The sequence below is a fragment of the Poecilia reticulata genome, chromosome 13 (genome assembly GCF_904066995.2).
Source record: "Poecilia reticulata chromosome 13, P_reticulata-male-v2, whole genome shotgun sequence".
Taxonomy (NCBI): domain Eukaryota; kingdom Metazoa; phylum Chordata; class Actinopteri; order Cyprinodontiformes; family Poeciliidae; genus Poecilia; species Poecilia reticulata.
The window spans coordinates 1,018,410-1,044,153 of NC_088842.1; the positions used below are offsets into that span (position 1 = coordinate 1,018,410).

At 40.7% G+C, this 25,744-nt stretch overlaps 1 protein-coding gene and 1 long non-coding RNA gene across 3 annotated transcripts in view; both read left to right on the forward strand.

Annotated features, from left to right (window-relative positions):
- Positions 1–10,958: 10,958 nt before the first annotated feature.
- LOC145554547 (uncharacterized) lies at positions 10,959–14,926 on the forward strand. The gene is made up of 2 exons (XR_014090522.1): positions 10,959–12,562; positions 12,726–14,926. It is a non-coding gene; the product is annotated as an uncharacterized LOC145554547 (long non-coding RNA).
- Positions 14,927–18,235: 3,309 nt separating this feature from the next.
- The window catches only part of phldb1b (pleckstrin homology-like domain, family B, member 1b), a 127,753-nt gene continuing 120,244 nt past the window's right edge, over positions 18,236–25,744 (forward strand). For both annotated transcript variants that reach the window (XM_081614444.1, XM_081614446.1), the window contains exon 1: positions 18,236–18,484. The gene's annotated coding sequence lies outside the window, so the exon portion shown is untranslated. The remainder of the gene's footprint in view (positions 18,485–25,744) is intronic.

Sequence of the window (25,744 nt, forward strand, 5' to 3'; positions counted from 1 at the left end):
GTTTACCAGGTTTTGGCACTGTGAGCAGGTTCCAGGTCGTGCTGAAAAATGAAATCTTCATCTCCATAAAGCTTTTCAGCAGATGGAAGCATGAGGTGCTCCAAAACCTCCTGATAGCTGCTGCATTGACCTGCCCTTGATAAAACCCAGTGGACCAACACCAGCAGCTCCCCAGACCATCACTGACTGTGGGTACTTGACACTGGACTTCTGGCCTTTTGGCATTTCCTTCTCTCCAGTCTTCCTCCAGACTCTGGCACCTTGATTTCTGAATGACATGCAAAATTTGCTTTCATCCGAAAAAAGTACTTTGGACCACTGAGCAACAGTCCAGTGCTGCTTCTCTGTAGCCCAGGTCAGACGCTTCTGCTGCTGTTTCTGGTTCAACGGTGGCTTGACCTTTGACCTGGGGAATGCAGCACCTGTGGCCCATTTCCTGCACATGCCTGTGCACGGTGGCTCTGGATGTTTCTACTCCAGACTCAGTCCACAGCTTCCTCAGGTCCCCCAAGGTCTGGAATCGGTCCTTCTCCACCATCTTCCTCAGGGTCCGGTCACCTCTTCTCGTTGTGCAGCATTTTCTGACACACTTTTTCCTTCCCACTGAGGTGCCTTGATGCAGCACTCTGGGAACAGCCTGTTCGTTCAGAAATGTCTGTGTCTTATCCTCTTGCTTGAGGGTGTCCAGAAGGCCAGCACCAACTGAAATATTTCAATTGGTGTGCAATGAATATAAAATATATGACAGTTTAGTTTTTATCATTACATTATGGAAAATAATGAACTTTATCACAATATGCAAATTTTTTGAGAAGGACCTGTATAATGTTCCTGCTTTATCAAAACATACCTGGATTGTTGCTTTGATTCATATTGGAGGAATCATTGAATCTCCTTTGGCAACCAGTCAGAGGTGCCTAAACACCTGCTCTCACCAAGCCCCGCCCACTTACTCAAAGCTCCACCTTGGAGCTGCATCTCCCACCCACAGAGCAGGATCCTCAGCTACTTCAGTTCGATACTCCCATGATTGGTAGTTAGCGGCATAATAAAAAGTGCTGTGAGACAGAGGCCCAATTCCAAGGTGTCAAAATTGTTTTTATTTTTATCTGTACAACATTTTTATAACTGAAGGTATAATGCTCTGTGTGCCTGGAAAATACATACCGCCACCCCTTCAATTAATACAAAAAAAAAACTAAAGACAAAACCAGCTATATTCATCATTATACTCCTTCCTGATTGACAGCTTTGGGTTACGTTGTCGTCTCATCTGTACATCCTCAGTGAGTCATAAAAAAATCTTCCCAGATGTTACGTGACAATCACAAAGACCCAGAGACGACACGGAATGTGCATCACATTCAGGGAGAAGCTTCCAGATCTTTTTAAGATTATGAAAAATGTATGAAGGCAGCCATGTTTTAAGTATTAAGCAAAGGGTGTGAATACTTGTGTAAATGGGATTTCTTGGTTTTCAATTTTGATTACATTTCCGAAAAATCTCAACTTTTCTCAACATTGTCATAATGGGGGTATTATGTGTAAAATGTTGAGGAAAGAGCTTATTCATCCATCCATGATATAACAAAACATGGAAACAGATAAGCACCATGAATGATTCCAGATGTTGTACAGGAGTTTTCTGGATTATAATTTCTACTAAACTGAACTTTGAAAATTGTTTCTCCAGTTTACCCAAAGTAAAGACCCTAGATCCCCCACAATAGCATCTCATTTTACCTCTAAATCAGAAGCTGCAATGTAGATACCAACTATAGCAGCATTAGCTAATGCTATGTAACCATACTTTGTCAAAGCTCTTAAATAACTCACAGCACAACCATTTGTCATTGAAAAAGGAAATTAAACAAAGGAAAACATATTTGGGGAACAAGTTACAGATCCCTTTTTTTCTTGCTGTACCCCCATATGCCATGACTCCCTGGTAGAGAGCCACATCATTTATACTGAAATGATGTGTGCCAGTGCGCACCAATTCTCAGTTGCTTAATTCAAACTCAGGTTGGCTTCAGCCTCTGTCCTGAAGTCAAATAAATTTATGTTTGGTGTTCAACCTTTTAAAATGGATCTTACTTTGCTACCAGCTCCACACTCAAAGTCAAAGAATTTCATCAGCAGCCATGAGGAAGAAGGTGAGACAGATGCTAAGTGGAGACGCTACAGGTCAACAGATGGGTAAATGATGGCGGATGAAAAGGTGGGATCACGGGGTCACAGGGGTCAGCTGCAAGACAGCAAGCAGCCATGCCAGGATTGAGGAGGGGGGGTTGGTGTTAATAGCCAACCATAAACAGAGGGTGTGCTCTTTACAAATGAATGAGCTGGCTGATAAAACTCTCAGCGGAGGGGGCGGGCAGATTGTTTCTGTCCTGTTAAAGCACACTGGCAGCATCACAGCGTCCATCTGCAGGCTTTGACTGGATCAGGACCGACTGGCAGGAACTTTTTGGTTAATGGAGTTTTGTCCTTCCAGAGTGGAAAACTTCTCTAACATCTAGCCCAGCTGTTAGCATCCGCTTCACCTGCTACTGAAGGATGATCGTCAAGAAAGTACGATTCAAGGTAAGGAAATCCGTTTGAGTCACAACTGATTCTGTTTTCTATGGACCACTACCGGATGTTTTAAATATTAAATATGTATATTTCTGACTTCTCAATGGGAAAAGAACACCAACCATCCACTAATGCCAGAAGAAATTGTTACAACCTGAAACCTTTTGTTTGATATCTCATAATCCACCTGTAAGGTGGAGGTTTTGTGTTCCGTCCCTTTAAGGAGCAGCAGCAGACTCGTGTTGGGTCTCCTGCCTCAGGTTGAGCAGCAGTTCAAAGGGAGAAGCTGCTGCTAGGTCTGGGCAGTGACACCGAGGTGATAATTATTGCTTAGCTCCAGGATCTGCTGCCTCTCACCGACTTTAAAGAGTCTAACAGACAGAGTTACATGTCTCTTTAAAAGGAAAGCTCCATTTAGAATGTGGAAATGCCAGTGAGATCAGCATCAGTACTCAAGAAGTTCCTCCTTTCCTGCCCAAAATGGTTTCAGAGTAATTTTTGCGTCTTAGAAAACACAATCACAATCTGGTAACTGATGCATAGAATGCTGATGACCTGCTGATTCAAGTATCTGGTAAAACTTGCTGCTAATGTCAGATTTACTTAGGGTCAGAGCTTTGTGTTTATTTCTGTATTCTAAGAAAACAATGTCTGTTTTCCATGTAAAACATTTTTGCTTGGATGTTAATGCATTTGAAAAGGTTTAAAAGTGATGCTAAAATTATTTCCAACATAATAAATGACCCTAATCTGGTTACAGTTCTGCTCAGAGATCAGCTGTTCTGACCATCTGCTCAAAGGTGACACTTTTCCTGAGCTGAGTTTGTGTTCAGAAAGCACAGCCAAACAGAAATAATGATCTTGTCCTATAGTTCCCTTATAAACAGAAAGACTAATCAGAACCAGCCACAGCTACTTGGTGTGTTTTTCGTTGTTTTGTTTTTTTCTTCTTTTTTTGTGAAAATAGGAATATAAGAGTGATGTAGCATTTTGCAGGTTGGACTGATTATTTTAAATTCTATCCCAATGAATGGAAGCTAAAATTAGAGAAAAAAAATATTTCTCTGTTCCATTTTCATAAAAACTCTCACTGCAACATTTTGGCTCAATTCAGTGCAAATATATTTATAGCACTTTGCAGATCAAAGATAAAGTTTTGATAAAAGTTGAAAGCACTTTAAATAATGTGTTGTTTTTTTTACTATATGGCCTTTTTAAGATCTTTTTGCCACTTGTAAGCATCAACTATTTTAAGATCTATAATAGTTTCTTAAAGGTCAAAGTGCACAGTGGAACACAAGATGATTAGCTGCAGACATTTTGTGCTGTGTGATTTTTGGTGATTTTACTCACAGCACCAGCAGTATCCTGAATGAAAGCCCTCCAGGGAGTGAGGCGAGGCTGGAAGGAAATTGGACGGATTCTGTATCCATATGTGGAATTTCCTCTTGTTGACTGTTCAAACAGCGGGGAGCTTTTTCTTGGGTTTCTCCTCACACCGCCGTGCCATGTTTCATCCTTCACCTCAGTCTCTCTGGGTTTCCATGGGAATGACAATCAGCTGAGATCCAGATATTGATCATTTTTAAATATCTTGTGTTTGCAATTTGCATCCAAACCCATCTACTGTAGACTTCAATCAGAACAGCCTCTGTACATTTCTGAGCACAGCATACTGTACTGGTATGTATGTAGATAGAAAAACAAGACGGAATAAATTTCTGCCGAGAAATCTGACATTTTCTGAAAAAAAAGAAAACAAGAAAAACAAGGACATTTCTGTGTGATTTTTTTAAAATTGCTAGAAAAAAACCCTCAGAAATGTGTAAACTGATGTCATAAAATTTTCCTAGAAAATTTCTAGAACTTTTTAAGAAAAATACATGGAAATTTCAGAGATTGAAAAGCTACAAATGTGCTATAAAAAACTCAAAAATTTTCCAGAAAATGTCTTATTTTCATTTTTTTATTCTTGTCTAGCAAAGTTTTGAGTTTTAAAACTCAGAAATGTCTGTTTTTGTAGGAATCTTCTGAAATGAATCTAGAACTTTATTTTTTCGTCAAGCAAATATTCTACTTGTCAAACTCAGACATTTTCTTGTTTTTGAAGAAAATTTTTAAACTTTTTGATACATCTCTAAATTTCAGAATTTTTCTGTGGAAATTTACTCCTTTTTTCTGTCTACAATGGCCTTACCACGCCATCGCAGTTAACAGCCACTAGATGGCAGTGCTGTTCTACTGACCACCTCAGAAATGTTGCGCTTCAAGTCTTCAAACCTTCAGAGCAGCAGCTCACACAAACACTTTAGTCTGAACTAAATTTCTGGTGTCGGTTGTTGAGCCCAGGGTCGACCTTTCAACTTTGCGAGGCGGAATGTGCCCTGAAGGAAGATGTGGCAGTCTCTAAGTGGTCTGTCTCGTCAAAGGTAGTTCATCCTGGCTGTGACTCGTCTCTTATTTGACTTGCCTTTTCTGTTGATGGTATCACAAGTGTGCAGGGACAGTCTGAGGCATTTCATTCACCCAGTGAGCAGCTCCAGTCCTCTGGAGTCAGCGCCCACTAAGGCCTTTGATGTTCATAATGAGCAACTCTCTCTGCTCAGACCTGCAGCGCTGCGCTGTGTGTTTCTATAAAGGATTTGAATGGGTGCTGGGGAAGGGAAAGAGCGCAACAGAACCCAACGTGCTTTTCATTAGAGATGAAAGGACGGAGAGCTTTTACTGTCTCAGACGTCTGTTTGTGCCAAGTGTGAGTGGGTGGATGTGTGTGTTTAAATTAAAGGAGAAACTTCCCTTGGATCCCTGGTGATTTGTAAGTTACCTGTGGGCTCGTCCACATATACGGTGGCTGCCCTGCATGTCTGCTGCCTTCTTTCTGCTCCCACAACAAAGAAACAGGCCTTGGATCGACGGTTTATTGGGATGCTTTGTTCGTCCCCACAGGTGGTGAGAGGAAATAGTAAAACACCATTCACAGCTGTCATGGCTCCTGTGGAATGTACCTCAAAGACTATTGTCTGAAGATATTGCTGAAAATGGCACCCTTACTAAAGACTATGGTTAAGGCCGTGTTAATGTGTTCTTATAACGGCTCTTCTCAGGATTCTTCAAGTAATGTCCAGATTCATAATGTCAGAGTGTTGGAACTCTCTAAGTAAAGAAATTGGATGCTCTGGTCAGACAAGACAAAAACTGACCTTTTCCCCCAACGTTAAAAATGTTGTGCGGTAGAAAACAAAAATTTCACATCACAGCATCCCCTTTGGTGAAACATAGTGGTGGTAGCATCATGGTGTGTGAGTGGGTTTTCTTAGTGACAGAAAAGAAACCACTGATGGGAAACTCATTGGAGCAAAATACAGAACGATATTGGGAGGAAACCATTTAAAATCTGGAAAAGACTTGAGACTGAGGTTTAGCTTCTCCTTCCAGCAGGAGGTCAATGATTCCTGCTGGAAGTCATTAAAGGATCTTCATGTGTTATAATGGCCAAGTCAAAGTACACACCTAATACAATCAGGAATCTGTGGTGACATTGGAAAATTACTGCTAAAAGGCATTTGCCGTCCAATCTGACTGAGTTTAAGCAATTTACAATGAAGAATGAAAAAAAGCTTATCCCTTGGGTGTGCAAAGCAGATAGAAACATACGCCAACAGCTTTGTGGCGTGTGTCCACAGCTCGACCAATCAGAGCCCGTTAAGGGGTCTTACATGATCTGACCGAAGTCAAACTATCCATGCATGGATGTTTGCTTTTGCACGCACCCTTCAGGTCAACAAGATGCACTGAGCCCTAAGCAGTGATCATGGTAGAGTGGAATGACTATTACAAGTTCACAAATTTGGAGGACCTGCGATGGATTGGCGACCTATCCAGGGTGTACCCCTCCTCTCGCCCACTGGCAGCTGGAGACAGGCACCAGCACCCTCCAAACCCCAATGGGATAAGGGTGTAAGAAAATGGATGGAAGTTTGGAGGAGGAGGAAATAATGATTGATGATTGACTAGACTTTCCTTGTATTCTCTGTTTTTGAAACCAACAATAGGAACAGAAGGCGTCTGTGTAACGTTCCCCCACCACAGCACACCTGAACTGAGTTCAGTGTTGTGGTTCAACAGTACATATGTCTTTACAGCTTTGGACGAATACACCAGCTGCTGGAAGCTGAGTTGTTGTGGCTGTTTTCTGCAAAAACCAACACACCCATGGAATTCTGACCAATCACACAACAGTTTCGTATAAAGAGTGGGGCGAGTAGTTTATTAGTTGGGTTGTGACAAGAAGAAATAGACGATATGAGGCTGAGAACAAGATAATGTGATTTTCATCATGGCAATGAGAACTGATTTTGAGACTTCATGCAGAACCCTTAAGAAAAATTCTAAGAATTGATTTGGGGTGGCACATGTGGTAGGGGTACAGCGGGCTAGGTACATGCTATGAGACCTTGAAGCTGCTCTGCAGTGTTTGATTTCCAACCTTGGAACCTTTCTCCCTTCACCAATATCCCATCTGATTACTGCAAAAAAAAACTGCCACTAGTGCCACAAAAATCTTTAGCAAAAAAGATATGCTGATTGAACATTTTCTTAAGTTGCTTACAGTACTGCTGACACTTGTGCTACATTTTGGCTGAGGTGTATATAGCTGAATAGGAATTTTTCAGAGCTGTTATTATTGCTGGGTATTCTTCATCTGCTGACTACTTGGTTATTTTGTGTGACTCGTGTTTTCATGCCTGTCTGTTCAACGGACAAATAGACACTACAACCTGTGAGAAAGATTGTTGCTAACTAGAATCAACATTTGTCTGAAAAGACAAAACCAAATGTCAGCAACAGGGTTGAGGTTTGAGAGCTGAAACCCATGCTGCTGGACAGCTGAAGATGTGATGATCATGGTGGGAAGTAGAGCACTGCTTGTTTCTACAATGAACAAAAAGTGGAACGGAAGTTCTGCAAGCATCTTGGTTCTGATTTACACCCTATCAACCCATACTGATAACTTCTAGCTCAGTGTCCGCTGAAAACATTTCCCACCAGCTGCCTTCATATCTGCAGAATTCCTTTGAGCCTGGGAGATGTTAGCCTGGTTGGGATGTTTATGTGGGTGACAGGCCAGCTGTGTGATTTAAGCTGACAGATGAATGCACTTTACCTAAATCATGTTAAATCCCACCCAGGCTTCCAGGAATGTTAGATATGTGCAGTTTGTCACATCCAGAAGGAAGCTATTCTGGATCAGGACATTGAGTCTGTCAAGTGTACACAGCAGTTCTAACTGGGCTTTAGACATCATTCTGGTATAACTCTAAATGACCGGTTTGGTTAGAGTCTGAGGCTGCCCTGCTGCCCACAAACACAAACTACGACAGGATGTAAAAGGAGTAACACTGAATGCTTCTCTTTTTTAAGGCTTGACTATTTACAGTAAGTCTGCTTCACTTTCTTAGCCACAACAAACACATATTTGAACCCCTCCATCATAGCTGTTGGACTGTCCAGAATGAATCTACCATTATGGTCAGTTTTATAAGAGTCTGGAAGAGTTCAACAATCCTTTACATCAAATCTTACGGGTATTTTTGGATCTTGTGTCCAACATGCACAAAATCTTCTCAATGTTTGTTAAACTTGGAAATGTGTGCCAGTTCAAAGCACAACGTAATTATGCTGCGCTAATGCTAATTGATGTAACAAAGACCAGCTTGATCTGACTCAGACTGAGTTGAGAAGGAGACCAGAGGATAACACCATAAAGATAAAACCAAGACTGCAGGGAAAGCTAACTGTTTGCACTGGGTGCTAGGTTTTCAGTTACACTCTTAGAAATGGCTGTTTCCAGCAGTAACATACTGTTATTCCAAAATACGGTAGGATATTGTCAATTTGATGTCTTCTTCTCTTGTCACAGTCAAGAATGACGACTGGCAGTAAACTACCGCAAAATAATTGTAAATTTCTTTCCCTAGGCAAGACATTTTACTTGTATTTGCATCTTAGAAAAGCAGCATTTAAAGACAATATTAAACGGAAAGAAAAAAAAATACTTTCCATAAGAAATCTTTTAGGGAATGAATCAAAATCTACAGAGCATTATCAAAAATGTTAGATTACCGGTGTTGGTGTTGTATGTTAAAAACACAATGTTAATTAAACACTTGTTTAGCTAAATTCAAAGATAGGTTTGTCAGTTTCCCTAAAAAGATGGTGTTTGATAAAGAGTTGCTCACACAATCGCAACGTATCTGTGACGTCACGTGTTTGCTTGGAGACAGCAGTATGGCGTCTTGTCTGGATCTTATCATAACAAGGTCAGTTCCCCAAAACTATTTAAACATGCTCTTTTTCTTCTCTCTTTAATGTATTTATGTAATGTAATGGTGATGTATTGTCTCAATGTTTGTAACTCCCTGGCGGACATTATACCACAATGTCTGCTGCGTTTATACTGTTATGTATTCTGTATCTCAATAAAGATTTCTTTAAAAAAAAACAACAACAACAAAAAAACAAGGTAAGTTCCATGTTAAGACCATCATGTTTTTGATTTTAATAATTTTTTTATGTATCAGCTTATGCTTATGCTTAAAAATAAAAAAGTTTATTTTTTTGGATGTCGCGGTACGACTGTTCAGTACAGAGATGCTCCAGTCCAGAGAGCTGCTGTCCTGAAACTTTCAGATGCTTCCCTGCGTCAATTAACACACCTGAATCAAATGAAAGGCTGGTTAGCAACCGCGGTAAAGCTAGCCGGCTCTGCTTCCAGCCGGCCCAGCACTCAATATACAAGTGCGCGGTAGCTCGAGACATTATGGTACACCCATTTACGTGCTGCTTTCACAATAAAAGCGCACATCCGGTCCATGTTTGAGCTATTCAAAATAGGTTTCCAGCCGCTGCATTTGCAAACAGAAAATAATATATGCTGAAAAACTAATACAAAATAAAAACTAATATCTCTCTCTCTCATATATATATATATATATATATATATATATATATATATATATGTGTATGTGTGTGTGTGTGTGTGTGTATCAGAAAGTTGCAACTAGATCTGATGTATAATTTCAAAATAAAAGCTTTTTTTAAAAAGTCATTTTTTATCTTTTCCCTCTAAGTTGCCGTGCCCATTGCTGAGAAACTGTTTCCAAAGACTGCTACCACTTCAGAGTGACAGAGGGACAGCTCTAGAACACAACCAGTAAATGTCAACCAGATGTGATGTATAATTTCAACAATAAAAGCCTGATGTGATGAAAAATCACATTTTTACTTTTTCCCCACTAATGTGCCATGCTCATTGCTGAAAAACTTTGTTTCCAGTGACTTCTCTCACTTCTAGATGACAAAGGGAGACCTGTAGAAGACAACCAGAAAATATCAAACACATATGATATATAATTTCAAAATTAAAGCCTTTTAAAATAAGACATTTTTACTTTTATATTCAAAAATAAGTAGAAAATGTAGTGAAGAGCTGCCTCACTCGTCATTTTGGGTTTAACTCAATCATCTTATTTATATACAGTTTTCTGTTATATCCATCTCTATCTATCTATGTATCTATCCATCTTTCTATCGCTATATATAAATACTACTTATACACAATCCAGATTCCAAAAAAGTTGGGACACTAAACAAATTGTGAATAAAAAGTGAATGCAATGATGTGGAGATTCTCTGAATTTTTTGATGATGTTATGCACGGTTGATGATGATAATTTAAAAGTCTTTGCTATTTTACGCTGGGTAACACCATTCTGGTATTGCTGCACTATCTTTCTGCGCAACAATGGTGGAATTGGTGATCTTATTATCATCTTAGCTTTAGCGAGACACTGACACTCTAAGAAGCTCTTTTTATACACAATCATGTTGTCAATTGACCTAATTAGTGTTAATTGGTCTTCCTGCTGTTCTTCCCATTGTTGCGCAGAAAGATAGTGCAGCAATACCAGAATGGTGTTACCCAGCGTAAAATAGCAAAGACTTTTAAGTTATCATCATCAACCGTGCATAACATCATCAAAAGATTCAGAGAATCTCCACATCATTGCATTCACTTTTTATTCACAATTTGTTTAGTGTCCCAACTTTTTTGGAATCTGGATTGTGTATAAGTAGTATTTATATATAAAGATAGAAAGATGGATAGATACATAGATAGATAGAGATGGATATAACAGAAAACTGTATATAAATAAGATGATTGAGTTAAACCCGAAATGACGAGTGAGGCAGCTCTTCACTACATTTTCTACTTATTTTTGAATATAAAAGTAAAAATGTCTTATTTTAAAAAGGCTTTAATTTTGAAATTATATATCATATGTGTTATTTTCTGGTTGTCTTCTAGAGCAGTGGTCCCCAACCCCCAGTCCGTGGACCGGTACCGGTCCGTGGACCAACTGGTACCGGGCCGCGCAAGAAATAATGAAATATTTCCGTTTTGTGTATTATTTGAGTCTGTAGAATATTTTATTTTGAAAATCCTTTTACCGGATTCTCTGTTACTTGCGCGCCAACATTGAGCCCACAAGCAGCAAAATGAGTAAGAAACAGATCAGATGTCTTTGGAAAGTTTCTTTGCAAAGGAGAAAAGGCCCAGAGAAGAGACAGGAGAATGGATTTATCCCGGACCGCTAGGTGGCTTTACCGCGGTGGTTAGCAGGTCTGTTGGGAGTAAAGAGTAAAGATTCATCGAAAAGTTGCAGGACGGTAGCTCTCGAGGACTGTACGTGAGCACCCTTGGTTTATTATTTTTGTTAGCAGCTAAAGCTAGCCAAGCAGCTGTTGTAGACCGCGGTGTCAGGTGGTTAAACGAACATAAAACTGTCCAAGTACGCCTCGCTGCAGCAAACAGAAAGGGGCGGGACGGACCGCTGTCAGTCTCTTACCTTATTTGGAAATGGGACCATTGCACTCCGGAAGTGAAGGGGGCGCTATTTCCTATATTATCCGTGTTCTCCCGTTTTAATTTTCTTTTGAAATCTGTGATATAGCTTCAACTCTAGGAAGGAGTTTCACTCTCAGCATGTATTTCAACTTCTCTTTTTTATTTACTTCAGCGCAGCTCACAGCTTTTAACAAATTCCGTAGCTTTCTGTGAACTTCTAAATCTGCTCCTTAGTTGCATCTTTTCGGACCTGCTACTGCCTCTAGTGGCGTGGGGGTGGTAACACAACTAATATAATTATGTCACTAAACGAGAATACCACAAAATCTTTATTATTTACTATTAATTTCGCCATTTCTGGCAACGTGAAAGATAAATTATCTTTTAAAATACCATATTTTTCTTCAGGATGTAAAGCTAATTAGGTGACATAAACAACACCTTTATACATTATAAATAATATCTTTGTATCTCCATCAATTATAGGAGGAACAAAAGAAATAAGACATGAAAAACAACATTATCAACAACAATAAAAAATACCATATACAATGTATACATAAGAAATTTAATTGAGCAAAAGTTAATAACGAACAAATGAATTAGGTTCACAGAATAACCAGGGTTGTTAAACAAGCAATAATCCACATTTTTGTTTTGTTGGTAGAGTCCTTTATATAGGAAAAAACATGATTAAACTATTTAGTCTTCCAAGGTGGAAATTTTTCTTTGACTCTAAAACAATAAAATAAAACTCATTAGAATCACAATATCAACAATTTGTGCATCAAGTAAACACTTAGCATGCTACAGGTAAATGTTATAATTTAATTTGGCTAAGAATAATTATTCCACTGTCAATGAATGACGTTTAATAGATGTTCTATTTTTACCAGAGGAACACAGTAACACTTCATGAGCTCAAACTGACAATCAAGACTTGGATGAACCATAACTTTCTTCAGTTGAACTGTTCCAAAACCGAGGCCATACTGATCGGAACGCCTCATCAGGTTCAATCCTCGACTCTGACGAGTATTTCATTCTCTGGACAAGACATTCCCATTTCCTCCGTTGGTACAAACCTTGGAGTTTGAATGGATTCCCATCTCACATTTGAAAATCACATTAAGCACTTGTTTAAAACCTGTTTTTTTCATCTTTGCAATATTTCCAAAATTCGTTCATCTCTCTCCCGTTCTGATGCTGAGACCCTCATCCATGCCTTTGTCTCCTCCAGGCTCGACTTCTGTAACTCGCTGCTTATTGGAGTCCACAGAAAACACCTTCAGAGGCTTCAGTACATTCAAAACGGTGCTGCCAGGATCCTAGTGAGAGCTCGTAAATGTGATCACATCACACCTACTCTTTACAAGCTTCACTGACTTCCTGTAACTTATAGGATTCAGTATAAAATTGCACTTATCACCCATCACTGTCTCTATGGAACCTCACTGGATTACCTGAAGGACCTCCTTACTTCACATTCAACTTCTAGATCCTTACGATCCCAAGCCTGTAATCTTCTCCACCTTCCTCGATCAAGACTAAGGACTATGGGTGATGGAGCATGTGCTGTGGCTGCTCCTCGTCTATGGAACTCTCTCCCGGACTATTTGAGAGCCCCGCAATTATTGTCCGATTTTAAAACTGGCCTGAAAACTTTTCTTTTTAGACAAGTCTACTCCACTTTTAAATGACATTGTTTTTGATTGTTGGTTTTATCTGTTTTTAGCTGCACCATGTAGCACTTTGAGATTTTTGTTAAAGAAAAGTACGCTATAAATTAAATTGATGATGATGATGATATATAGGGCTCTTATGAGATCAATAATTGATTATGGCAGTTTTATATATGGCGCAGCAGCTAAAACAACACTACAAAAGACAGACTAGGGCTTTACGTATATGAACAGGAGTGGTGAAAACAACACCTATTAATGCTCTTCTAATAGAGACTGGAGAGACTCTGCTGGAAATGAGAAGAATAAAATTAGCTGTAGTTTATTGGATGAAAATGAAAAGTAATGATAAATGTGAAAGATCTGGAGAGAAAGAAAATGTAGAACATGTATTAATGAACTGTAGAACATATGAATCTGAAAGGGAGAATTTGAAAAGAATGGTTGGAAGGACAGGTCAAGAATGGAGTCTTAAAGGAATATTTATAGATTAAGGAAAACATTTATTTTTCTTCAAAATACGAGATTAATAAATAGAATTTAATAGATGTAAAGAAATGTTACACACTTGTGTACAGTAGGTGGCGGTATGCACCTTAAAGTTGCTTGCAATCCGCCATAATAGAAGAGAAGAAGAAGAACAACATTGATTCAATGACACAGTTTCAACGTTAGTTACTTGGCTAGAGGTGGATGATTGTTTGATGGTTGATCCACCGTCATTTGTCGTCTTCAACCAAAAATCAACGATTCTAACTATTTTTCAACGTTGATTTAATATCATGTGCTACCTGGGTTGTTAATCATCCAGATTAAATCCAGGTGAGGCAGAAAGGAAACACTTAAAACATGTTCGGCAGGTGAAACACTGAACTAAACCTGCTAATGACTGATTCAGTCTGTTGTTTCTTGGGTTGGTAACTGGTTAAACTGAACTGGTCTATTATTACTGGTGTGGGATCTTTATCAGCACATGGACATTTTGTAATGAATTTAATAAACTTATTTGGAAATATTTGTAGTTGATGGAAGATTAAACCAGCTATTTGATGGAAGTTTATTCTGTATAAATTATAATTTTTCCAACTACAGTATAAATCACCTTTTGCTGTATTTATTTGTCTATGTGTTAAATAAACCCTGATCCTCCCTGAGTTTTATCTTTAGGTTTTCAGATAAGCAGTCTTTATTTTAAATATTCCCTCATTTTAACATGAGTGCAGCATCATAAATCCTACACTAGACTGCAGCTTCATAGGTAAATGTAGTTGTATGTAGTTAATGAAAGATTAAGATAAAAATTTATTTAACAGTGAGTACATGGGGAACTATATGGTTAGTATTTGTTCTCAGACCTGTAACCAGTACACCGTTTAATCTTTCAATGTCTTTCAGAACTTTTCAAATGTTTATCATATTTCTACCCGGCACCTTCCTCACTTTTTTGTGTGTGTTTTTCAGCCGTTTCTCTGCAGGTTGACCAAAAGCTGACTCTTGAGGACGGCAGTAAAACTGTCAAGAAGTGGCTTCATTACACGCCAGAATGAGAGGAAGACATCACAAGGAATCAATGTGACGCCAACCAGAGTGAAACTGGGGTTACCACAACTTGTACCGTTTCCCTGGTTCATACAGTACAAAGCTTAACCTCACGGACTCTGTTCTTCTGTGGCCTATAGACTGTTATTCTGACAGTCAAAAAGGAGACAAATATGTTTAAAGATCTGTCCCTCTTAAATAAAATGTTATATCAAACCTATGTTGTCAATTTTAAACTTTTGTACACAGTTTACCCATGATCTGCCAATAATATAGTGTTTAACACCAGTGAAGAAACTTTTAGTGGTATGTTATGATGCAGACCTATCAGACCTAAAAATGTACATAAATCCTTAGCTTTCATTCAATATGAAATCAACCAAATCTGCATGTCGATCCACATTCAGATGAAGGTTGAATCAACATTGATATGTCAGTTATGGTTGAAACCCTAAAGTTGATTCAACATAGAAGTCACCGACCACTTTCAATGTTGTTTCAATCATGCTGTGCTATCTGGGTATAGACTCCAGAAGTTTACTGTTCTTTCACAGTATCCATACCGTATTTGCATTGACGGTAATCTGCTGTCAGGATTAATTACAATACAGCTACTGTGCATTTACAGTAAACTTCTGGCGTCTATAGCTGCCAGTATGTTACTGTAAATTTTCAGGATTATTTCTTAGAGTGTAGCTTACTGTCACAACAAGGTTAACCTGAACTTGTAATCCACTTGCTTGTCTAATAAATCTAAAAAATTGGTAACAAGTTAAATGGACAAACCAGACGACCTTGAATAATGCAGACATCTAACTAAATGTTAACTGCCTGAGCATCAGTCAGCATTTAGGCGCAGAGTTAATTTAACGTTCTTTCTTTCTCTGTCTTGTCATTTTTGGCTTAGTCTGGGGTTGGTCAGTATCCCTCTGCTTTCTGTCTGAACTATCCATCCATCCATCCATCCATCCATTTTCTTCCGCTTATCCGGGGTCGGGTTGCGGGGGCAGCAGCTTCAGTAGGGAGGCCCAGACTTCCCTCTCCCCAGCCACTTCTTCCAGCTCCTCCGGGGGAATCCCAAGGCGTTCCCAGGCCAGCCGAGAGACGTAATCCCTCCAACGTGTCCTGGATCTTCCCCGAGGCCTCCTCCCGGTGGGACGTGCCCGGAACACCTCACCAGGGAGGCGTCCAGGAGGCATCCTTACCAGATGCCCGAGCCTCAACTGGCTCCTCTCGACGTGGAGGAGCAGCGGCTCTACTCTGAGTCCCTCCCGGATGACCGAGCTTCTCACCCTATCTCTAAGGGAGAGCCCAGCCACCCTGCGGAGGAAACTCATTTCGGCCGCTTGTACCCGTGATCTCGTTCTTTCGGTCATGACCCAAAGCTCATGACCATAGATGAGGGTGGGAACGTAGATCGACCGGTAAATCGAGAGCTTCGCTTTTTGGCTCAGCTCTCTCTTCACCACGACGGACCGGTACAGCGCCCGCTTCACAGTAGACACTGCCCCAATCCGCCTGTCGATCTCCCGTTCCCTTCTTCCCTCATTCGTGAACAAGATCCCCAGATACTTAAACTCCTCCACTTGAGGCAGGACGACCCCCCTGACCCGGAGAAGGCACTCTACCCTTTTCCGGCTCAAGACCATGGCCTCGGATTTGGAGGCACTGAGCCTCATCCCGGCCGCTTCACACTCGGCTGCGAACCGCTCCAGTGAGAGCTGCAGATCACGTTCCGATGAAGCCAACAGGACCACATCATCCGCAAAAAGCAGAGATGCGATCCTAAGGCCACCAAAACGGATCCCCTCAACACCTCGGCTGCGCCTAGAAATTCTGTCCATAAAAGTAATGAACAGAATCGGTGACAAAGGGCAGCCTTGGCGGAGTCCAGCTCTCACCGGAAACGAGCCCGACTTACTGCCGGCAATGCGGACCAGACTCTGACACCGGTCATACAGGGACCTGACAGCCCGTATCAAAGGGCCCGGTACCCCATACTCCCGGAGTACCCCCCACAGGGCCCCCCGAGGGACACGGTCGAACGCCTTCTCCAAGTCCACAAAACACATGTAGACTGGTTGGGCGAACTCCCATGCACCCTCCAGGACCCTGCTGAGGGTGTAGAGCTGGTCCAGTGTTCCACGACCAGGACGAAAACCACACTGCTCTTCCTGAATCCAAGGTTCGACTATCCGACGGACCCTCCTCTCCAGGACCCCTGAATAGACCTTACCAGGGAGGCTTAAGAGTGTGATCCCCCTGTAATTGGAGCACACCCTCCGGTCCCCCTTTTTAAACAGGGGGACCACCACCCCAGTCTGCCAGTCCAGGGGAACTGCCCCCGATGTCCATGCGATATTGCAGAGTCGCGTTAGCCAACACAAGCCCCTCTCAAGGAGACTGGTTCCAGAACCAGAGCCATGCGTCGAGGTGAGGCCGACTATTTCTAGCCGGAACCTCTCAGCCTCGCACACTAGCTCCGGCTCCTTCCCCACCAGAGAGGTGACGTTCCACGTCCCGAGAGCCAGCTTCTGCAGCCGAGGATCAGACCGCCAGGGTCCCCTCCCTCTGCTGCCGCCCATAGCACAATGCACCCGACCCCTTTGGCCCCTCGGACAGGTGGTGAGCCCATCGGAAGGGGGACCTTCCGATGGGCTCACCATCGGTGAGGGCTCACCATCGGTGAGCCCATCGGAAGCCCATGAACTATTAAAAGCATATTCAGTAAGACAAACTCAACAGCAGAATTTCTATTTGTATTTCTGTCGTAGAGGTAAAAAAAAAAGTGGCTCTGTTCATTGTGCGTCAGGTTTATGTGTGCACCAGAGGTACGCCAAGGTTTCCACCAGAACCTTTGTATGTAAAAAAAAAATCTGATTAATTGCCTTAAACATTCTTAACACATTTAAAATCTGCTTAATTAATTAATTAAAATTAATAAGTTATAGTTCCAGCCCTAGTTTGCAGGCAAGATTCTGATTCCGCTGAAGAAATTTCGTGTTGTTCTGCACAAACATTAACCAGAACCAGAATCTTGCTAACAGAGCCCACTTTTTAAAAAATTCTTTAGCATCCTATTAATATCAGCAGAAACAGCACTGGGTTTTGCTGACTAACCATATCTAACTCCTCTCTATCTAGAGTATGCTGGTTTCCTGGGGCAGAACGTCTCTATCAGAAAGAAAATGTTATTCACCACAACAGTGCTGCCAGTATGTGAGTGTATGTGGCTGTTTTCCAGCGAACATTTACCCTCTGACTGTATTCCGCTCATTTTCAGCACCATGTTTACCTACGAGTCCAGGCTCAGGTTAACGTTTGCGCAGAACAACACTGCATTTCTTCATCCAGAAGAATGAGCGCCTTGTGTTTCCCTGCTGAAGGAACCCTGAGTGTTGGCACGGTGAGAGTACTGTGTATGTGTGTGTGTGTGTTTGTGTGTGTGGGGGGGTGGATGGGTGGAGGACTGGTAATGCTGGGGGAGAGAGAGAAAGCAGGAGCATGTGAATGAGAGGAGAGGCGGTAGGAGCAGCAGGCAGACAGAGTGTGTCAGAAGAGTTTCAGCCACATGGCTTCAGATCAGTGTGTGTGTTATGACAGCCAGTTACACACTGGTTGAATGTGTGTGTCAAGCAGACGGTGAGGGAGAGGAGCTAACAGAGATCAGGAGTCTTCCTCTCTGGATCCCAGTCAGAGTTGTTGGGTTTTGGGACAACGGACCGGTCCCTTAAACCCGTCAGAGCGGACGGCCTGCAGCACCGGATCACTCCACCAGGTACAACACACCCACTGCTGTTTGAAAACTGGCTGCAGCCTTCTGAGGAACCAAGAGTGTGATCATCCTGATGTGTGTGTGTGCAGGTGTACGAGGCGACAGATTGCACACTAGCACCCTGCATGTCTGCTTTAAATGGAGTGAAAGTTTTGCCGTTTATGCCCTGATTTGTTACATCCCTCTTTATTTTAGGTGAGGAAGTGGCCACAGAGCTGAGTAATAATGCTGGCTTCTGTACACGAATTCTTTATTCTTTATGTGGCTGCTTGTGATGTTTTCTTGGCAAAGTGTCGCCTTTGGTTACATTTTCCAGTTGTACTTATCACACTGTTATCAGAAAGAGCTTTATGTAGCCAATGATGTCTTGCCTCAAGACGTGAGAAGCATGTGTGTGCAACGCCACCGGATTGGAGAGCTGCTGTTTTTACAATGATTACCCAAAAGAGTGGCCCTATATTGGTACTAATGATCAATCTGGAGCAGCCGGAGGAGTTCAGACTAAAGCTGTCCTTGGTTTATCAGTGACAGACACAACAGTCTTAAACAGGCTGAGAAGTCGCTCTGCGATGAAGTCAGAGTGGCGGATGAGATAAAGTGTTTCCTAACACACCAGCCTGTCTAAAAGGTATTTGCTCTCTTGAAAATGTGCAAAAATTTTTCAAATGATTTCATTCGTTAAGGCAAAAGGTTCATTTTGAAAAGTAATCGCCACTAACTAACCACAATTTTTGGTAAGTTAATTCCAATTTCACCAGGCTCTTTCCGGATCGACTTGTGCAGTAGAAATGGACTCAAATAGAACCTGCTTGGTAACATGAAATTGACTGCAATTTTAAAAAGCAATACATTGTGCCAACATCTAAAGAATATATCACTTAGATTTTTTCTATGAAAAGGACTGCAATGTCTTTTCTAAGGTTTTTGGTGTCTAGAGAACAGCTGAGTTTCTGTTACAACCTTTTTCAGTATTCTGCTAATGTCGAAAAACACAATTTTGCAATTGTGTTGTTCCTCTTGTTTTCTTCGTAGTTTATGCTAGTTACAACATCCGGCTGTTGATCATGTGACTCATGTGATGCAAAAAAAGTGTTCCCATTGCAGTTTAGCAAAATAAACCAATTTTGATACGGCCAAAACCTAGGACAAGTGCCAAGGTTTTGGCACTTGTCCTAGTGCCAAAAAAAGGAGAGTTTTTTCAAAATTTTCATGTTTCCATTAATAACATTTCTTTTCAAAATGTCATTGTGCAATATGTGCAATGGAAATGCAGCTATTGATGCTTTTGAGTGATAAGTCCCTTAAACTTGAGATTGACTATGTATGTGGATTTTTTGGGAAACTTGTTGGGGGTTTTACATTAGTTATGGATTCAACACTTTTTAATGACAAGCTCAGCTCTTGATGAACTGATCAATGCTGTCAGACCTCTGGTGGAGCCAACCACACCTTATCCAGGGAGACCAGTGGATGCAAATAAGCACGTAGCTGCTGGATACAAACTGACGTGACTCATGTGATTCCAATTTTTGCAATTTTACGGTCAGTAGCAGCACAGCTAGTGGGAATCATAACCCGTAAAGATGGAGCGTGCAGTAGAGAATCTTCCCAGGTGTATCTGGCCTACCAAATTGTATATTCTGTTATTTTTAAATTCCACTTTTACTCTGATCTTCCCTTTTGCCAGGAACATGGTGTTGATGTAGCTGGCTTGCCACCGTCACTCTAGCCCCCTGTGTTTCTGCCATGCCTGAACATTGGCTGCTTTATGGACCGAGGGACCCGTGCACAGAGTATGCTGTTGTTCGAAGCACCCAACCAAAGCTGAGCTGCTCCACATTTTTTCAGTAGCTGCCAGTGAAAACGGCTGTGCACGGTCTCCAACGTGCAGCCGCTCTCCAGCTTGTGATAATAAATCCTTTGTTACGGGGAGCTCATTCTGCTGAGAATAATCAGGCCAGCACAGAGGCGCTCTATCTACTGTCCCATCCCCGGTCCCCGGCCTCCAGACATCTAACCAACCCTTTTCTCTCCCACATTCCCCCTCTGTTGGGTCCTAATGCCTCCTCTGGCAGCTCTCGCTTCTCTTCTTTTAGCTGCTAATGATATTAGTGACATTGATTATGATCAGGCTGGATGTCCAGAATACTGTCACAATGTTCATGTAATTTCTCTGTATCACTTCGGCACAGTGAAGTCCTTTTCAGCAAAGTCCCTCAGTTTCAATCAATCAATAATCTTTTTTGTCATTACAGAAACCATGTGATAAAAATTATATGGACTATAATCTATTGACCTGGAGATTCTGGGTTTGAAACCATTCTGTTCGGGTTTTGTATGTTCTCATGGATGTTTAAAACGATGCCATTAAGGCTACGTTTACACAAGGTCACTGCTTGGAAACTGGCGGTATTTTCAGACGTTTATTGGGAAAATGTTCCACATTTCGACGGCACCGCCAACACATCTTGTGTCAGCTGTAGTTGTCATGCCAGGTCACTACATGGCATGACACTAATTTTAGCATGTTGTTGAACATGCATGCGCTTTCGACCCTTAGCTTCCACCTCACTTCACTAGTCTGAACTGTAAACTGAAACCCGTCCCGTCTGCCATGAGCACAGTGCTCACATAACACAAAAATTAATGAGCGCCTGGATCGCAACTAACATGCAATTTAGCTAAATAGTTTAAATGTGTGTGTGCATGATTATTGGCCATTTGTGTCTATATCTTGCTCTGACTAGAGTCCAGGTTGTACCTCCACTCTTGTCCTGTTGTCTCATTGGTTGTTTCTGACTGAGCGGTGCATTTCTGCAGATGGCAGTATGACCACAGTGAGGAGGCAAATATTTTTTTCACAGTTTATATGTCTCATGTTGTACTGCCAGGACATTATGTTTTTTTTAAAATAAGAAGTTACCTACTGCAGCTTTAAGAGTGTAAGCATGCCAACAAACCAAAACAGAAAAACATTCTGAGGTATTTTTCTCACAGCACTGTGACTATCCATGAAACAGGTTTCCTACAGTTACCAGATGGTTCCGAGTTGGTACCAAGATGGCGGACTGACAAGCTGTGTCTCTGAGAGCTCCACATAAGACCAACTTTCCGACTAAGTAACGTTGCATATTTCCACCTGAAAGTTCATGATGGATTCCCAGAAGCTCACAAAGAGCAAAATCCCGAACACCAGGACTCTTGAAGCAGCAACAGACACAGAGACCGATGGAACATGACTACGCTGAATCTCAAATACCCACGTTACCGAAGCACGACCGTGATGTTGATTCGGCTCCCTCAACTCCAAGCAAAGAACCGACTGGTAAGAAAACCAAGCCAACAGAAGTCAACACAGAGACGCAAGTATCCAACAACACTATTCTTGAGGCAATAATGAGTTTGCATACAAAAATAACGAGAGTTATTTAGAAGATATGAAAGAGCAAAACCGTCAAGCTAGCACTATGATGGCTAACCTAGCAAAGGCGGTGCAACTGAATACGGTTGAGCTAAAGGAATGCAAACAGAAAGTGGCTAATCTGGAGGCAGCTAACGGACAGTTACTGAAAGAAAATAATGAGATCAAGGAGAGATTGCGGGAACAAGAACGATACAAAATGCGATGGTGTCTCCGACTGAGAGGTTTGAAGGAGAGCAAAGATGAAAATATTAGAGAGACGGTAATAACAATTTTACAAAAAATTGTCCCAGATCTGGAGACGAAAACGGAGCATGCTGTGGATGTTGTGTACAGGCTAGGAAAGAAAGAAGACAACCGAACCAGACAGATCATCATCATGTTTGCACAAAGAGTGAAGGAGGAGTTGTGGAGACAAAGCAAGAACTCTGCAACGTGTAAAACTGAAGGCATCAGTTTTGCTGAGATGATTCCAAAGGAAGATCTAGAAGTAAGAAGACGTCTCTGGCCTCTTATTGATCAAGCAAGAAAGGCTGGCAAATGGGTCTTCTTCAGGGGTCCTCTGGCCTCTTATCGATCAAACGGGCCTTCTTCAGGGGTCCTCATGCTTATATTGAAGGTCGACGCATAAATGGCAAGGAGCCACAAGTGGTCTAGACTTAATAAGACTCTAAAGGTGGAAATTGTAGTAATGGTCTGGTAGCTCTAAGGAAGGCTGTGCTTTGTTGGTCGATTATTCGTCCTCAGTTTTCAGCTTTTACAGTTTGAGTTTAATTACAGTTCATGTTTAATGTTAAAGTTTCATTTGGTTCATTAAATGTTAGGGGCTTAAAAGACTTGGCAAAAAGAAAAGCTTTATTTTTATTTTTCAAGGGGCAAAAAGCTAATTGTTTATTTTTACAAGAGACTCATTCTACAGAAACAGACTCTTCATTCTGGTCAAACCAATGAGGCGACCAGATTCTGTTCAGCCTGCAGGCGTGGCCATCTGCTTCAACAACTGACCACCATCCTGACCCACTGGACTGACACAGAGGGTCACTGGTTGACAGTCGTGGTACAAATTGAAGATGTTTTTGTTATATTGATTAACGTATATGGGTACAATAACAATAACCAGAACCTGTTGATGTCGTTTCACCTATCTAAAGTCATTGCTGATTTAAAAAGTCGATACTCTCCAGAATTTTTATTAATGGGAGGAGATTATAATCTGACCCCAAACGAGTGGCTGGATAGATGGCCCACTAGGATAGAGTCCCCAATATAAAAAAATCATTAATGATTTTATAGTTAGTAATAATTTGCATGATATCTGGAGAGAATTTAATCCAGCCATTAAAGATTTCTCATGGTATAAACCAAATGGAACATGTAAATCCAGATTAGACTATTGGTTGGTGAGTGATGACTCAGATGGCACAGAATGATTGAAACATTGAAACAACATTGAAAGTGGTCGGTGATTTGAATGTTGAATCAACGTTAGGGTTTCAACCATAACTGACATTATATCAATGTTAATTCAACCATCATTTGTACGTCAATTTACATGCATATTTGTGTTGATTTTACACTGAATCAGTTAGGAATCAACATTGATTCAACCTTCATCTGAATGTGGATATACGTGCAGATTTGCAGATTTGGGTTGATTTCATATTGAATGAAAGCTAAGGATTTATGTACATTTTTAGGTCTGATAGGTCTGCATCATAACATGCCACTAAAAGTTTCTTCACTGGTGTTAAACACTATATTATTTGATAAATGAGATAAAAGAGGATAATTCAATTGTAAGTTACATTAACAAGTGGGAATTTATTAAATTCAGAATTAGAGAATTTAGCATTAAATTTAGTAAAATATTGAATAAACAACAAAGAGTATAAAAGTAATTGAATTAAAGAAATACATGTTTGTTGTAGCACTAATGATTTAACACCTCAAGACAGAGTTAAACTTTCTGAGTTACAATCTAGATTAGATCAGCTGCACCTGAACGGACGTTAGATCCAAAGTGGATAGAAGCTGGTGAAAAAAATTCATCTTGTTTTTTTAATTTGGAAGAAAGTCATCAGCAAAAAAAATACATCTCAAGTCTTTTAATAGATGGGGAGGAGTGTAAAGATCCCCAAGCAATTAAAAATGAAGTACATTTATTTTACTCCAAATTATACACTACCCATTTTTCAGAAAAGTTCTGTAAATCCTTATTCAGTTCTATCTCACATTTGATCTGCAAATTAATAAAACTTACAAAGATCTTTGCGATGCGGAGCTTAAAATTGATTAACTTGATGCAGCGATTAAAAAAAATGACCTTAAATAAATCTCCTGGTTCAGATGGCCTTACTGTGTAGTTCTGTTTGAAGCGCTGAGAGAAAAGAACTGATGACAACAATGAAACAGGGATAATACTGATCCCAGAAACTGGCAAAGACAAAAGATAATTATATAACTTAAGGCTGATTACGTTATTGAATACAGACTATGAGATTTTTTTCAGGTTCTGTTGCACTAAGACTTAAAAATGGTTTATCAAAGTAATCAATGAAACACAATCCGGTTTTTTAAGTGGAAGACTTATTCATAATTTTATGTTTTCGCATCCACCTGAATAATGTGTAGTTGCGCCCCTACCTATGGCACTTCAACAATATTATTTTACCTTTTATCTGGAAATAGTGTCTGTTTATTCTTGCCATACAGTCTCTGTATTAATTATTGCTCGAAATGTCTTGCCATACCAGTTTATTCCTCCGTATTTACTTTAGTTTCTTAGTTTATTCTTGCATTTTGTTCTTCATTAATTTCCATTTAGTTTCCTTTGATTAGTTTTATCCTCTCTTGGTTTATTGCTATGTCCACTTTAGTTTCTTTCCTGTTGCTACATTTATTTTATCGTTTATTAACCATCAGTAATCTTCACTCATCACCTGCTGCGCCTCCAAATCGTCATGTGTTTCACATCATGTGTTGATTTTTCACTGTTCAGTGTCGGATTCTCTGTTTTTATGCCATAATTCACATCTAGTTTGTCGCTCCGTTTTATGTCCCGCTTCTCCTGTTTCAGAGTTTTGCGCAATGTGTGCGGCGGTTGTTTTTTTTTTAACCCCCTAAGTTGCAGGGCGGTCGGGAAACATATCGATGGTGAAAAGGCAGACTGACATAAACCTTTTAAAACAACGGAAACAATTTCGATATTCTGATTATTGAAATAAAAAATGCTGTGGTACCGTTGTTCCATCAAACTCGTTTCATACCGGACCACTTACAGCACCGTGTTAACGCTATAAAATGAACGCTCTCTATCGTAGTATCACCCATGGAGGGATTTCTTTATTTAAATGGGTTCATTTTTCAGAGGGATACAAAGTGAGAGTATCATGATTTTAGTAATTACATGTTTATAAGAACGATTTTCTGTTGTCCTTCCATGGAAGCGGGCAGCTTTCAAACGGAAATAAAACACTTAATATAAAATTGCTGCTTTGACATGATCACAGAACTGCCTAAACATATGTATCCTACATAAATACCAGACAAAGTGAATCACAGCAGCGTCATCAGCTGGTGTAACGCTGAACTGATGCGGAGCCATGAAGCTACAAACACTGAATAGAAGAAGAAGAGCTGCCATCGATACAGTTGCAGCCAAGCATGATTTAATGTTACACAATACAGTTTTACCAAGTTGCTCAAAGTCTAAACTGGTATTGTGGATTTAAGGTGTAAAGTTTACCTTCGACCAAACGCCCCCCAAAGGCATCCCAGTGCCCCCCTTTTGTAAAAATGTCCGCCAGTGCCCCCTGCCGTCCTCTGAACGCCCCCTGGGGGGC